This window comes from Schistocerca gregaria, chromosome 6 (assembly GCF_023897955.1).
Source record: "Schistocerca gregaria isolate iqSchGreg1 chromosome 6, iqSchGreg1.2, whole genome shotgun sequence".
Taxonomy (NCBI): Eukaryota; Metazoa; Arthropoda; class Insecta; order Orthoptera; family Acrididae; genus Schistocerca; species Schistocerca gregaria.
Genome location: NC_064925.1, coordinates 556,419,653 through 556,435,567, shown reverse-complemented (window position 1 = coordinate 556,435,567; position 15,915 = coordinate 556,419,653).

The following is a 15,915-nucleotide window of genomic DNA, read 5'->3' as shown; positions in this document are numbered from 1 at the left end:
TTTACCTGGAATTTACCTAGGTTTCAGTCGGTGTAACCCAAAATTCTTCAGAATAACAGTGTTATTCTGAAGAACGTTGGGTTATACCGACTGAAACCTATGCAAATTCTAGATAAACGGTGGAACTCAGGCTGCTCATTATCAAAATTAAAATTACTATTTAAGGGCATGTAATGAACCCCGAAAACTTCGTATTATTTTGATATTCACTTCCAAGTTGGTTTGACGCAGCACTCCATGCTAATCTAAGTTGTGCAAGCCACTTCATCATTGCATGATTGCTACAACCTACACCTATGTGAAACTGCTTGCCGTATTCAACCTTTAGTTTCGCTCTACATATTTTATTCCCGCAAAATTCACTCCATTGCGAAACTGACGATTCCTTCAGACAAATTTCACACTTACTTCCTCGAAGGACCCAGTAGTTTCATTATAAAACTGTAAAAAGTACTTTAGTTCACTTTTCAGCTGATCGATTTTTTGAGATATGTGAAAGAGGACTGAGGTTTGCAAAACTGGAAGGGTTCAAAAAATAGTTCAAATGGCTCTCAGCACTATGGGACTTAACATCTGAGGTCATCAATCACGTAGAACATAGAATTACTTAAACCAAACTAACCTAAGGACATCACACACATCAATGCCCAGAGAAGGATTTGAACCTGGGACCGTAGCGGACGCGCGGTTCTAGACTGTAGCGCCTAGACTTTGACATGATACAGTACAGATTGAATGAGGAAGAACGGTATTTTCTTTGAGGACAGACGATATTAGTGATTCTGAACAAAAAATGTTATACGAATATACGTCCTGTTCGTAAGAGTTTCCGATGAAACTAATGAGTAAAGGAAACAGTGTCGTCTAATGCTCTGTTGAACTAACTACATTTCCCCACAAAATATTTTCAATGAGTCCACGGACCGGGCGATGCGCTATGCATCTCTTGTAGACAGCTCTGTGTTGCTGACCTAAACTCATTTGCACGATCCTTTTTCTTGAGCACACGCATGTAAAATAAGAGCGATAAATTCATCTTTGCATCCAGTACGCGCTCTAGACTTTCCTCTTAAGCCAGCCTCACAAACAGTACTCCAATAGAAAGTAAGATTGAGAGAGCTCTGTGGTCAAGAAATGACTATACAGCGACGAATCCAACGCCCAAGATACGTTTCAATAAGGTACTCTGTCACTGGTCGTACTGAGTGTGTAGCAGCTCCGTCAAGCTGAAAGTACACAGGACGTCGTGTTGCCAAAGAAATATCCTTCAACTGTTCCGGTAACACATGGGACTGACGCACGTGATTTTCAAACAGCTATATGTCGTAGAAGTTTAGATAAGGTATATGTACATTTGAGGTTTTTTTTGTTGAATAATGAGTACTATCACTCGTCAAAGCACATACGTTTCCTCCGTGGCCAGCTTCTATCAGTGTCTTCTAATAAATAAGAAGAGGAAACGTAGTGGCTAGCAGTTTAATGAGCTGGACACGGCAGATGTTACCTGATCGATACAGTCATCCAGAAACATTGCGTTTCATCTCTATAACCGCAGACTGAGGACGGATATACGATTACGATCTTATAGGACGGTCCAAGCTACAAACTTTCGGTTACACTGAGACTACTTATCGTTCTAAAAGACGGACGTCATTTCGCTGAATCAGCTTATCACAGCCGGCCGCTGGTGGCCGAGCGGTTCTGGCGCTACAGTCTGGAACCGCGCGACCGCTACGGTCGCAGGTTCGAATCCTGCCTCGGGCATGGATGTGTGTGTTGTCCTTAGGTTAGTTAGGTTTAAGTAGTTCTAAGTTCTAGGGGACTTATGACCTCAGCAGTTGAGTCCCATAGTGCTCAGAGCCATTTGAACCAGCTTATCACAGCTATCAACTACGTGCAGTCTTAAAGCAAACAAGTGAAAATAATTTAAAATATTTCCATTACTTAACTTATTACATTTATACTTTAAGAATCAAAACTCAATCTTTCATAATCTATATCTACCTAGGAATATGTTTCTGTAGCCATCTGCGCTTGCCACGCTCCCATTTTCCGAGCAGAGAGGCACACCTTGTTTACGCTAGATATTTTTGTTTCAATTTTTCGGTCACACATCAGAGCTGGCTTCTGAGGATCGGGCAGGATAAAGTTACGATTGTGGACGGGGCCGAAATCAGTTACTCTCGGGTTGCACAACAAAAACGTAAACTTTATTTAAGGAAATCAAAATTTTAAATCAATCTCTTAAAAAACAAAACTGACTGTATGACGGCTGAAGGACTTATCACAGAAAAAATTCCAAAATTTCAGGGCCAAAGGCTACGAACAAAAACCTGAAATAGAAGTCAGAAGAACAATGGTAAAAGGCACATATTAAGATAAATACTTCATTTTAAAACAAATCGTAACACAGCTGAAAGCCTTATCATAAATGAAGTGAAATTATTACTCGGCTGAAGGCCACAAACAATTTCAAATAACAAACGGCTGAAGGCCTGAATTAGAAGTTCAAAATGGTTCAAAATGGCTCTGAGCACTATGGGACTTAACATCTTAGGTCATCAGTCCCCTAGAACTTATAACTACTTAAACCTAACTAACCTAAGGACATCACACAACACCCAGCCATCACGAGGCAGAGAAAATCCCTTACCCCGCCGGGAATCGAACCCGGGAACCCGTGCGTGGGAAGCGAGAACGCTACCGCACGACCACGAGATGCGGGCTGAATTAGAAGTCAGGAAAACTATTCCAAATAGCACTTTTAAAATAAATCCCTTTCTTTTAACACAAGTTTACTAAAAATCTTACTGCAACATAGCTGAAGGTCATATCGTGAAGGAAGTGAAATTATTGCTCAGCTGAAGGCCACACCAACAATAATTGGAAAATTACAAACATCCTTAAGACAAACATGACAATCTAAGGAATCAGGTTAAGCGATTCTTAGAAAGTGGTCCAAGGGTCAGCTTGGGAAGGTAACTCGAACATAAGGTAAAGTGAGACAGGCAGCCAAGAGTCGTATTCATTTCACAGGATGTCAACTCAAGCTAGGGGCAGCTTAAGCGCTGACCGCCGACTAACCAATCCCCCTAACGTCCGATCACCGTTACAACGATGGAATATTTTTAGGCAAATGTGATGAGACAGGCGGAGCTACGTCTTCCGAAAACACCCAAGGCCGACGGAAACACTAGAACCTAGTTACAAGTCCCACTAAAAAATGCACAGTATAATACAGAAGGCGGTCGAATTACACGCCGTGTCGGACATCATCAACACGATGAGGAAAGATACACTGCCGAAATTGGACGCTAACCTCCAGAGCAGGTAACTGGGGTGTTAGCGGCCACAAGGCAGAAAATACCGCTGGTTGCACTTCACTAATGAGAATAATACTAAATTCAATAACGAATAACAAAAAGAGAAACACGCAGGAGGAGCTGGCCACTCTTCGCGAACAGCTGAGCGTGTCGATGGCCGCGGTCAGCCGTCTTCAGGCTGCTGCCTCGGAGTGTAGCGGCAGTGGTGAGTCTGGTGCGTCGCAAGGTACACCCCAGGTGTTACATGCTTCGCCCACTGTCCCTGCTGTCGAGACATCTTCGCGGGTACTGGGCGCGGTTGGGCCACCCTCTCCCCAAGGGGAGTGGCGGGTTCAGCGGCGTTCGCGGGGCACGAGGCGGAATGTCAATGTGGAGGCTGGCCGTGTGGCATCGCCCGCTCTGCCTGTGAGTGGACATGTGGCCGCTCCTTCAACAAGGTCCGAGCAGGCACATGGGGGGAGGGGTTTATTAGTTATTGGGAGCTCCAACGTTAGGCAGGTGATGGAGCCCTTTAGGGAAATAGCGGAAAGGTCGGGGAAGAAGGCCAGTGTTCACTCTGTCTGCTTGCCTGGGGGTCTCATCCGAGATGTGGAAAAGGCCCTACTGGCGGCGATAGAGAGCACTGGCTGCACCCGACTGCAAATTGTTGCTCATGTCGGCACCAATGACTCCTGCCGTCTGGCTTCAGAGGTCATCCTCAGTTCGTACAGGCGGTTGGCGGAGTTGGTGAAGGCGGAAAGCCTCGCTCGCGGGGTGGAATCTGAGCTAACTATTTGTAGAATCGTTCCCAGAACCGATCGCGGTCCTCTGGTTTGGAGCCGAGTCAAAGGCTTAAACCAGAGGCTCAGACGATTCTGTGGAGAGCTGGGGTGCCAATTTCTCGACCTCCGCTATCGGGTGGAGAAATGTAGGGTCCCCCTGAATAGGTCAGGAGTGCACTGCACGCCGGAAGCGGCTACGAGGGTAGCGGAGTACGTGTGGAGTGCACATGGGTTTTTTTTAGGTTAAAGAATTCCCTCCCTAGGCCCGACAAGACGCCTCCTGAGACGCGGCAAGGCAGGAGTAGGCAAAATGCAACAAGGAATAACAATATTAATGTGCTAATAGTAAACTGCAGGAGCGTCTATAGAAAGGTCCCAGAACTGCTCTCATTAATATACGGTCACAACGCCCATAGAGTACTAGGGACAGAAAGTTGGCTGAAACCACATGTAAACAGTAATGAAATCCTAAACTTAGATTGGAACGTATACCGCAGAGACAGGCTGGACAGTGAAGGGGGATGCGTGTTTATAGCGATAAGAAGTGCAATAGTATCGAAGGAAATTGACGGAGATTCGAATTGTGAAATGATTTGGGTGAAGGTCACGGTTAAAGCAGGCTCAGACATGGTAATTGGATGTCTCTATAGACCCCCGGGCTCAGCAGCTGTTGTGGCTGAGCACCTGAAGAATAATTTGGAAAATATTTCGAGTACATTTCCCCACAATGTTAAAGTTCTGGGTGGAGATTTTAATTTGCCGGATATAGACTGGGAGACTCAAACGTTCATAACGGGTGGGAGGGACAAAGAATCCAGTGAAATATTTTTAAGTGCTTTATCTGCAATCTACCTTGAGCAGTTAAACAGAGAACCGACTCGTGGCGATAACATATTAGACCTTCTGGTGACAAACAGACGCGAACTATTTGAATCAGTTAATGCAGAACAGGGAATCAGCGATCATAAAGCGGTTACTGCATCGATGGTTTCAGCCGTAAATAGAAATATTAAAAAAGGTAGGAAGATTTTTCTGTTTAGCAAAAGTGACAAAAAGCAGATTTCAGAGTACTTGATGGCTCAACACAAAAGTTTTGTCTCAAGTACAGATAGTGTTGAGGATTAGTGGACAAAGTTCAAAACCGTCGTACAATATGCGTTAGTTGAGTATGTGCCAAGCAAGATCGTGAAAGATTGAAAAGAGCTACCGTGGTACAACAACCGAGTTAGAAAACTGCTGCGGAAGCAAAGGGAACTTCACAGCAAACATAAACATAGCCAAAGCCATGCACAGAAACAAAAATTACGCGAAGCGATTTGTAGTGTGAGGAGGGCTATGCGAGAGGCTTTCAATGAATTCGAACGTAAAGTTCTATGTACTGACTTGGCAGAAAATCCTAAGAAATTTTCGTCCTATGTCAAAGCGGTAGGTGGATCAAAACTCTGTAACCAAAATGGTACTGAAACAGAGGATAACAGACTAAAGGCCGAAATACTAAATGTCTTCTTCCAAAGCTGTTTCACAGAGGAAGACTGCACTGTGCTTCCTTCTCTAGATTGTCGCACAGTTGACAAAATGGTAGGTATCAAAATAGACCACAGAGGGATAGAGAAACAATTAAAATCGCTCAAAAGAGGAAAGGCATCTGGTCCTGATGGGATACCGGTTCTATTTTACACAGAGTACGCAAAGGAACTTGCCCCCCTTCTTGCAGCGGTGCACCGTAAGTCTCTAGAAGAGCGAAGCGTTCCAAAGGATTGGAAAAGGGCACAGGTCATCCCCGTATTCAAGAAGGGACGTCGAACAGATGTGAAGAACTATAGACCTATATCTCTAACGTCGATCAGTTGTATAATTTTGGAACACGTATTATGTTCGAGTATAATGTCTTTTCTGGAGACTAGAAAACTACTCTGCAGGAATCAGCTTGGGTTTCGAAAAAGACGGTCCTGCGAAACCCAGCTCGCGCTATTCGTCATCGAGACTCAGAGGGCCATAGACACGGGTTCACAGGTAGCTGCCGTGTTTCTTGACTTCTGCAAGGCGTTCGATACAGTTCCCCACAGCCTTTTAATGAACAAAGTAAGAGCATATAGACTATCAGACCAATTATGTGATTGAATTGAGGAGTTCCTAGATAACAGAACGCAGCATGTCATTCTCAATGGAGAGAAGTCTTCCGAAGTAAGAGTGATTTCAGGTGTGCCGCAGGGGAGTGTCATAGGACCGTTGCTATTCACAATATACATAAATGACCTGGTGGATGACATCGGAAGTTCACTGAGGCTTTTAGCAGATGATGCTGTGGTGTATCTAGAGGTTGTAACAATGGAAAATTTTGCTGAAATACAAGGGGATATGCAGCGAATTGACGCATGGTGCAGGGAATGGCAATTGAATCTCAATGTAGACAAGTGTAATGTGCTGCGAATACATAGAAAGATAGATCCCTTATTATTTAGCTACAAAATAGCAGGTCAGCGACTGGAAGCAGTTAATTCCATAAATTATCTGGGAATACGCATTAGGAATGATTTAAAATGGAATGATGATATAAAGTTGATCGTCGGTAAAGCAGATGCCAGACTGAGATTCATTGGAAGAATCCTAAGGAAATGCAATCCGACAACAAAGGAAGTAGGTTATAGTACGCTTGTTCGCCCAATGCTTGAATACTGCTAGTAATTTCGAAAGCGTTACGGAGATGATAGATAAACTCCAGTGGAAGACTCTGCAGGAGAGACGCTCATTAGCTCGGTACGGGCTTTTGTTATAGTTTCGAGAACATACCTTCACCGAAGAGTCAAGCAGTATTATTGCTCCCTCCTACGTATATCTCGCGAAGAGACCATGAGGATAAAATCAGAGAGATTAGAGCCCACACAGAAGCATACCGACAATCCTTCTTTCCACGTACAATACGAGACTGGAATAGAAGGGAGAACCGATAGAGGTACTCAGGGTACCCTCCGCCACACACCGTCAGGTGGCGTGCGGAGTATGGATGTAGATGTAGATGTAGAATGCAATATTTCACTAGCTAGAACACTTCCTTCGTTGCCGCCAGGCTCAGCGGTCTTGGAGCAACAACCCGCCGACCGAAGGCGACATCTCATAATAGTCGTGGTTGCATTAGCAGTTAAGTCAGCACTGAACTTAAACGTCCGGGGTTCGGTGTGCAACGAAGTCGTCGCTCTCGCAGCTACCCCTCTCCCTCGGCTAGCCCCCGCGCTGCACGCACCTGCTCGCTGCTGCGCCCAAAGCGTACTGGTCTCCTTTCGCAACTGCCCACTCCACACAACGCGACCCGGTAATATTAGTTGTCTCTCCAAAGATAGTTCCACATTAATCGTATCAATAAGCGCTGCTGCTGTCACTCATGGCAGGCAAGCGAAAAACTTAGTGATGAGAGTAAATCTAACAAGAAATGAGATGCCATGACGGGAATGACAAGATGCCAAGCAATAAACGGCATGAACACGAGCCGCGCACGGCTAAGCACAGTCGAAATGATATGCAGATGTACTTAGAATCAGTCAAAGAAATGAAAGACAACAAATTAGAAGATGGAAAAGCACTGTCAAGTGCTAACACAGGTATTCGCACATTACAAATATATCATAGGAAAACTATCAGGGGCAGTGTACATAGTGTGAAAACAATTCAGCAAGCAATTTAGGTAATATTGTTCCACAGATTTTCCACAACTGAGAATCCTGTTGTGTTGGCAGAAGAGCCAACACCGTGTTACTAGAGGAGGCCGAAATGCAAGGTCTGGAACATGACAAGGAATTAGAATTCAGAAAGCGGACATATTTAGTTTGATACTTAATTTTAACCCATTAATGATGAACGTCGCTTTTGACAGTACACGATTCACAATGTTGTCTTTTCAGAATTCATTGTAATTACAGAATATGGCGTCTTGCTAGGTCGTAGCAATTGACGGAGCTGAAGGCTATGCTAAACTGTCGTCTCAGCAAATGAAAGCGTAGGTACTCAGTAAACCATCGCTAGCAAAGTCGGCTGTACAACTGGGGCGAGTGCTAGGAAGTCTCTCTAGACCTGCCGTGTGGCGGCGCTCGGTCTGCAATCACTGATAGTGGCGACACGCGGGTCCGACGTATACTAACGGACCGCGGCCGATTTAAAGGCTACCACCTAGCAAGTGTGGTGTCTGGCTGTGACACCACTAATCCTTAGCACTTCCTGTGTGTTATATTGTGGTGTGCATATCTTCATGCAGAAGCAGGGGAAATCCATACACCCATAAGCATGCTTTGCCACTTGCTGTCTTAAATGTTATACAGCCAACTTTTAGATACCTAACAAATCTTGAACCGCTGAGTAATTGTGCATATGGGAAAATATTAAGTACGATAGAGAAGTACAATCACCGTATGAGAATGCATTGTCCAAAAAGAGGTATCTGTATCCTGAAATTTTGTGAAGATTGCTGCAATGGATGCCTCTCTTGTGTTTAAAGTGGAATTGTAGTTAGGATGAAGTGGCTGCAAAGATAGGTTTCCACCCACGTGCATTCACACTGAAGATAAACATAAGCATCAATGAACCAAGACATGACAACACTCAGGCAGTAGAAGAAATTATGCAGATTATGTCTTGGCCAAACAGGCAGGGAATGAAAATACTGCAGCAAGACAGGGAAGAGAAAGAATTGTGTTATGGATATGGCCACCATTAGTGACTATAGGTATTGCAAGAGTGTCAAAAAGTTAAATAAAACTTGGAAAGACATTTCATGTAGAATGCTATTTTTGAGATGTAATGCATCTTTTCCCAGAAATTACAAAAGGTAACATCCCGAAATGTTGCACACTTCTTGAAACTAAATTTCTGAACAATTGTCTGCAGCACTTTCACTATATCCTGCGTCGAAGGAAAGTTCCCGTTTAAAGTATGAGGAAAAGAGAACAATACAGTCAACGCAAAACTGAAAAACTAATTTGAAAGTAACTAACAGCATATACAAAAACCTGTTACACATGATTTATTACCATCCTTAATGTAGTTGTAGGCTGTAAAGTTTGGGTTTTAGTGTATGTTTAGCTTGTGGGAAAAGGTTCATCATATGAACACTGATTATTAAAAATGAGTATCGATGAACATTATCAAACAAAAATTCCACACAACGTTGTACACTACTTTTCACTTAATATTCTCAGTTTTAACTGTAGCATTGTAAGTGATATCGATGTTTAAATGTCAGTATGTGTTTTGGCTTATGTCTGCCCTTACGCTGTCGTGAAAATCAGCTTTACAAATCTTGTATTTACCTTCTACAACTGACATTATCTAAGATGCACCGAATTTAGGTCATTCAAGTAAAAATATGAATATATTTATTTTTAATTAATCGTTCATCCATTTAATTTGACGGCAACAATGTGATTACTCTATCAAACATCCTATAAAAATAATTTTAAGCATCTTTTATATCTGATAGCACTGTCTTAAGGCCATTGTTAAGACTTAAAAAAAACCTTGTTTATTTCCTTATCTTGTCTGAATGGCGGCATGAGGTTATTAATTTGAATGATGTAACTTCCATTTGTTATCTGTCGTGAAACATCTTCCTTGCCTAATACTATCATCAGCAATAAAGACGATAAGTTTGTTTGGCGATATCAGAAAAGGCAGCTGGCCGACTTTGCAGGTATTTTACTTGACTCTCTTTCTGGTATCCTGTAGGGTGCTGATATTGATTCAATTTTCAGATTATTGGCGTCATGTATAGTGTACCCAGCAATGCGCGATTGGAAACTTTGATGGACATGTGCAGTGGCGTTCGCTGTGGTTTGGTATTTAACTAATTTGTAAATGAAAATAATAATGTTATTTCATTACAGTGAGTAATTATAAAATATTTTTTCTCCCGTCTAAAGATTTGGTGAAGTTGCTCAAGAAATCCGATTTAACGTTGTGTTAAAGTGTCTGTAAGTTGTTAAGTGTCACTAAATCACAGTTCATACAACAGGTTCTATATAACTGTTGATTATGATGGAAACAGTTATCTTCAGCAAAATGATCACTAAAACCACCGAATATCAGACGCGCACAACCCTGACGTATGTTACCTGAAACAATATTCTTCGCAACTCGTGCGTAATTAATTTCGGGTCCATACATCAGCCAAAAAAAGTTTGTTATATGGATCGTGCTATGAGCACTGTTCTTAAAAAATTAATCTGAATCGAATTATTTTCATTAAAATGAGTTAGGGACCACCGGTGTACATTTATTTTCACACATTTTTATTACCTTCGGCATTTATGTCTGCAGAGTTGCGTAGTTTGAATTTGCCGCTGAGATAATTGTTAAGATGGCGGCAGACAATTTGCAGAGACTTTATATTGTTAGAGCAAATTTCCTTTTAAAAGGATAAGTATTTGAATTAATGCCGATAAAACTTTACATTCATATTGTGCACTATTCAGACTAATTTTCATCAAGCAAACCTTTGATACTTTCGTAAGAAACACAGATAAAAATGCCATACAAACCGCCAATCATGAATGGCTGCGCTCCTTGAAGCGGAAAGAAATAATTAACACAGATAACGCTTACTGGGAGAGGAATTAAAGTTAGAAACAATTATTCACGCATATTTACAAAAATAAAGGACTATTCTCCAGTAATAATTAACAAATACTTACAATATCTAACAGACCTCAGTCTTGCGACTGGAACCTACAAAAGCAGACCAAAAAAAGGTAAAAAAAAAGGAAGACAAACTCAAATCATAAAAGAAATTTACAATTATCATTGTCTTTGTATGATACACATCGATATGTCCAATTACACCATAAAACAATACATAAATAATTTATATTTATCATTGTCTTGTTTAATTTCACTGTTTTTCTGTATGTCGGATAGATAATGTTTATAACTGTTAGAGGCATAATTTCCTCTCGTCGCACTGTAGCTAAAATTTATCTCGTGGATATTACAGTGCCATGTACGATGTCAGATTAGCACTGTGTTCTCACACCACGCGGAGATGGGAAGCCTTCGTCCCGACTTAGTTGGACTTCATGAGCCCATGCCTCCAAGATCTACGAATCGTCTAGCGAGACACAGCGCATGGATAAATCTCTCGTCTAGCAGCAGAAATAGTTGTTGAGGCACTACGGTCACCACCCAAATGACTCGGCAGAGTTTGTGGCCGTGCTTCTACATATGCCTGTGAGAGAAGACTATCTGCTGGTCAGCTTTTACAAATTTCGCTCCAGGGAGGCGCACGTGGAACTCGTCTTCAGACATTGGTGAGGAGATTCGACGTCATCTCTGCGACAGTTTCGGCATGTTCTTACCACGATGTATTTCCATTGTGCATCTGGGTTGTGTGACACATGAAAGGGGTAATAAGGTGATCCTCCCTTGGTCAGATAATCGTTAAATTCAACGTGGAGCATTTTGAAGAAACCTCAGTTGGCACCATCTCTGTGTGACCAAATGGGAGGAACACCTAGAACAGCTAAAATACCCATACTACTTTTGCGAGGTTGTGAAGTTCTCCAAGGTGTGTATGTTTGCCATCGTATCCTGCATACTGCGGTGATGAAGAAATTGTCTGGTACGATATGGCACTCAGCATAATGTAGAAGTTCGCACGCACTGATCAGTGGTAGTATCTGATTAATAATGGAAACGTACTAGGTCCCGGGTCTGAACATCTACATCTCTTAAATTTTGAATAAAAGCCATCACCAATGGCGGCCGAAGACTTCCAGCGTAAAAAGGCACCCTCATGCAGCCAACGGCCTTGTCAAAGACGGCGGAGGAGAGTTTCAAGCCGTTCTCTTGCCCTTGGCGTGGAAAACTGCCCCTGAAAGCGGGAGAATCAACAATGAACACAAGCATGTGGATGCAGAAGGCCATGGAAACCCCTGCATTAAATACATATTGAATCTATCGACAGAGAATGTGGTTTATAACTGAGAAAGTGTGGGTTGCAGTGGGTTCTGGGAGATGAAGAAGCTTGCACAGGATAGAGTACCATGGAGAGCTGCATCAAACCAGTCTCAGGACTGAAGACCACAACAACAACACAACTGAGAAAGAGTCACGAAGATCTCTCCATTGGCTAAAAATTTGCCGAATAGTGTCCCATTCGGGAAGGGACTGCCAAGGGGGAGGTGACCATGAGAAAAAATGACAACGTTCTACGACTCTTGGCGTAAAATGCTAGACGTCTGAATGAGATAGGGAACCTAAAGGAAAATACAAAGAAGATGATGATTTCTGGTTAACGTGAGTGTAGGGTAATATCAACAGCAGACGAAACTGGTACAACGGCAGTAGGGTTCATTATGAATCGGAAGTTGGGGCAGTGACTCAGTTACGGTGGACAGATCAGTGAAATTGTCAATCTCAAGACAATCGACAGGAAACCGACACCGACAACAATAGTTGAGGTATCCAAGCCAAAGTCGGAAACCGGGAAGAGAGAGAAGGTATATGAGGATAATGAACGGGTAATTCAGTACGTAGATGGTGATGAAAATAGCCATGGGGGATTAGAATGCGATTGTAGTGGAAAGAGTAGAGGAAAGATTTTACGAGAGAAGATGAAGGGCTTATTTCAATAGTATATATACTTGAATATTTCTGGTATCTCAAATGCAGATTTTTCAGCGCTCATTTATCTTTAGATTTCTTTATCTCAGAATGAACAAAAATAGACTTGTACTACTATTAAAACAAGCCTTACTTGGTAAAGGCCTGGAGGTAACAGATTTCAATTAGATTACCTTATGCTGAGGCAGTGATTCCGAAATCATATACTAGAGTGTAAAGCGTACCCAGGAGCAAATAGAAACTCAGATCACAGTTCATTAGTGTTGAAGAGTAGACTGAAGTTTAAGGCTAGTCACGAAGAATCAGTGCGCAAGGCAGAGGGATAAGGAAGTACTAGGGAATGGGGAGATACACTTGATCTTCTCTCTTGGAGAGGAATGGAGATTTCTGAACAGGAGAGTCACAGTAGTTGGAAAGTAGACAATAGGTACAAAGGACGTGATTGCGAGGAAAAAATGTCTAACAGAAGAAATACTACAGTTGATCGATGACATAAGGAAAAACAAAGAAGTTAAGGAAAATTCAGAACTACAGAAATACTAGTCACTTACGAATGAAGTAAACAGGAAGTGTAGCGACGCTAAGGTGAAATGGGTATATGAAAAATATGAAGAAATTTAAAAACAAACGATTGTGGGAAGGACTGACTCAGCATATTGAAAAGTTGAAACAACCTACGGTGGAATTAAGTGCAAGGGTGGAATGGAAATTCAACCGTTAAATGCAGCGGAGGGAGAAGAGAGGTGGAAAGAGTATGCTGAAGGCCGCTCTGAGGTGGGAGACCAGTCTGATGACGTGGTAGAAGAAGAAACAGTAGCTGATATAGAAGAAGAGATTTCGGATCCAGTTTTGAACCAGAATTTAATAGAGCTTTGGAAGACTTAAGATAAAATAAGGCAAGAAGACTCTCAAGATGCTACTCCAGGCGGCTGTAAAATGAAAGTGCGCAACGGAAAATACTAAACGCGATATTCAAGATTTGGCCCTGTCTGACTACCTCCTGAAGCATAACTTAGGATTTCTTACTTGTCACTTCTTCCGTGTGTTTTTGCTTTTAGGAAGCTTTAATTGTCGAGTGCTATTAATAGTGTTCCATAGATTTTGTGTTTGTTTTGAATACAGTCAGAGAGAGTCCCTTTAGACAGCCATAGTGCCAGTAGTGCTAGTGTTTGTTTTGAATACAGGTCAGAGACCGGTAGTGCTATTTTCATTGTTTTCTACAAGAAGTGGTTAGCAATCACAGTTTAGTCAATAATCAGCTGCCTTTGGTGAATTAGCAGTCTAGTTAAAAGTTGCTTAAGTCTCTTCAGTAAATTGATTCCTTAGGATGGATAGGATGTGTGACTGCTGTGTACCGACGCAGGAGGAGCTGGCCACTCTTCGCGAACAGCTGAGCGTGTTGATGGCCGCGGTCAGCCGTCTTCAGGCTGCTGCCTCTGAGTGTAGCGGCAGTGGGGACTCTGGTGCGTCGCAAGGTACACCCCAGGTGTTACATGCTTCACCCACTGTCCCTGCTGTCGATACATCTTCGCGGGTACCGGGCGCGGTTGGGCCACCCTCTCCCCAAGGGGAGTGGCGGTTTCAGCGGCGTTCGCGCGCACGAGGCGGAGAGTCAGTGTGGAGGCTGGGCGTGTGGCATCGCCCGCTCTGCCTGTGAGTGGACATGTGGCTGCTCCTTCAGCAAGGACCGAGCAGGCACACGGGGGGAGGGGTTTATTAGTTATTGGGAGCTCCAACGTTAGGAGGGTGATGGAGCCCCTTAGGGAAATAGCGGAAGGGTTGGGGAAGAAGGCCAGTGTTCATTCTGTCTGCTTGCCGGGGTGTCTCATCCGAGATGTGGAGGAGGCCCTACCGGCGGCGATAGAGAGCACTGGCTGCACCCGACTGCAAATTGTTGCTCATGTCGGCACCAATGACTCCTGCCGTCTGGGTTCAGAGGTCATCCTCTGTTCGTACAGGCGGTTGGCGGAGTTGGTGAAGGCGGAAAGCCTCGCTCGCGTGGTGGAATCAGAGCTAACTATTTGTAGTATCGTTCCCAGAACCGATCGCGGTCCTCTGGTTTGGAGCCGAGTCAAAGGCTTAAACCAGAGGCTCAGACGATTCTGTGGAGAGCTAGTGTGCAAATTTCTGGACCTCCGCTATCGGGTGGAGAAATGTAGGGTCCCCCTGAATAGGTCAGGCGTGCACTACACGCCGGAAGCGGCTACGAGGGTATCGGAGTACGTGTGGAGTGCACATAGGGTTTTTTTAGGTTAGAGATTTCCCCCCCTAGGCCCGACAAGACGCCTCCTGAGACGCGGAAAGGTAGGAGTAGGCAAAATGCAACAGGGAATATCAATATTAATGTGCTAATAGTAAACTGCAGGAGCGTCTATAGAAAGGTCCCAGAACTGCTCTCATTAATATACGGTCACAACGCCCATAGAGTACTAGGGACAGAAAGTTGGCTGAAACCACATGTAAACAGTAATGAAATCCTAAACTTAGATTGGAATGTACACCGCAGAGACAGGCTGGACAGTGAAGGGGGATGCGTGTTTATAGCGATAAGAAGTGCAATAGTATCGAAGGAAATTGACGGAGATTCGAATTGTGAAATGATTTGGGTGAAGGTCACGGTTAAACCAGGCTCAGACATGGTAATTGGATGTCTCTATAGACCCCCGGGCTCAGCAGCTGTTGTGGCTGAGCACCTGAAGAATAATTTGGAAAATATTTCGAGTAGATTTCCCCACCATGTTATAGTTCTGTGTGGAGATTTTAATTTGCCGGATATAGACTGGGAGACTCAAACGTTCATAACGGGTGGCAGGGACAAAGAATCCAGTGAAATATTTTTAAGTGCTTTATCTGAAAACTACCTTGAGCAGTTAAACAGAGAACCGACTCGTGGCGATAACATATTAGACCTTCTGGTAACAAACAGACGCGAAATATTTGAATCAGTTAATGCAGAACAGGGAATCAGCGATCATAAAGCGGTTACTGCATCAATAATTTCAGCCGTAAATAGAAATATTAAAAAAGGTAGGAAGATTTTTCTGTTTAGCAAAAGTGACAAAAAGCAGATTTCAGAGTACTTGATGGCTCAGCACAAAAGTTTTGTCTCAAGTACAGATAGTGTTGAGGATCAGTGGACAAAGTTCAAAACCATCGTACAATATGCGTTAGTTGAGTATGTGCCAAGCAAGATCGTGAGAGATTGAAAAGAGCCACCGTGGTACAAC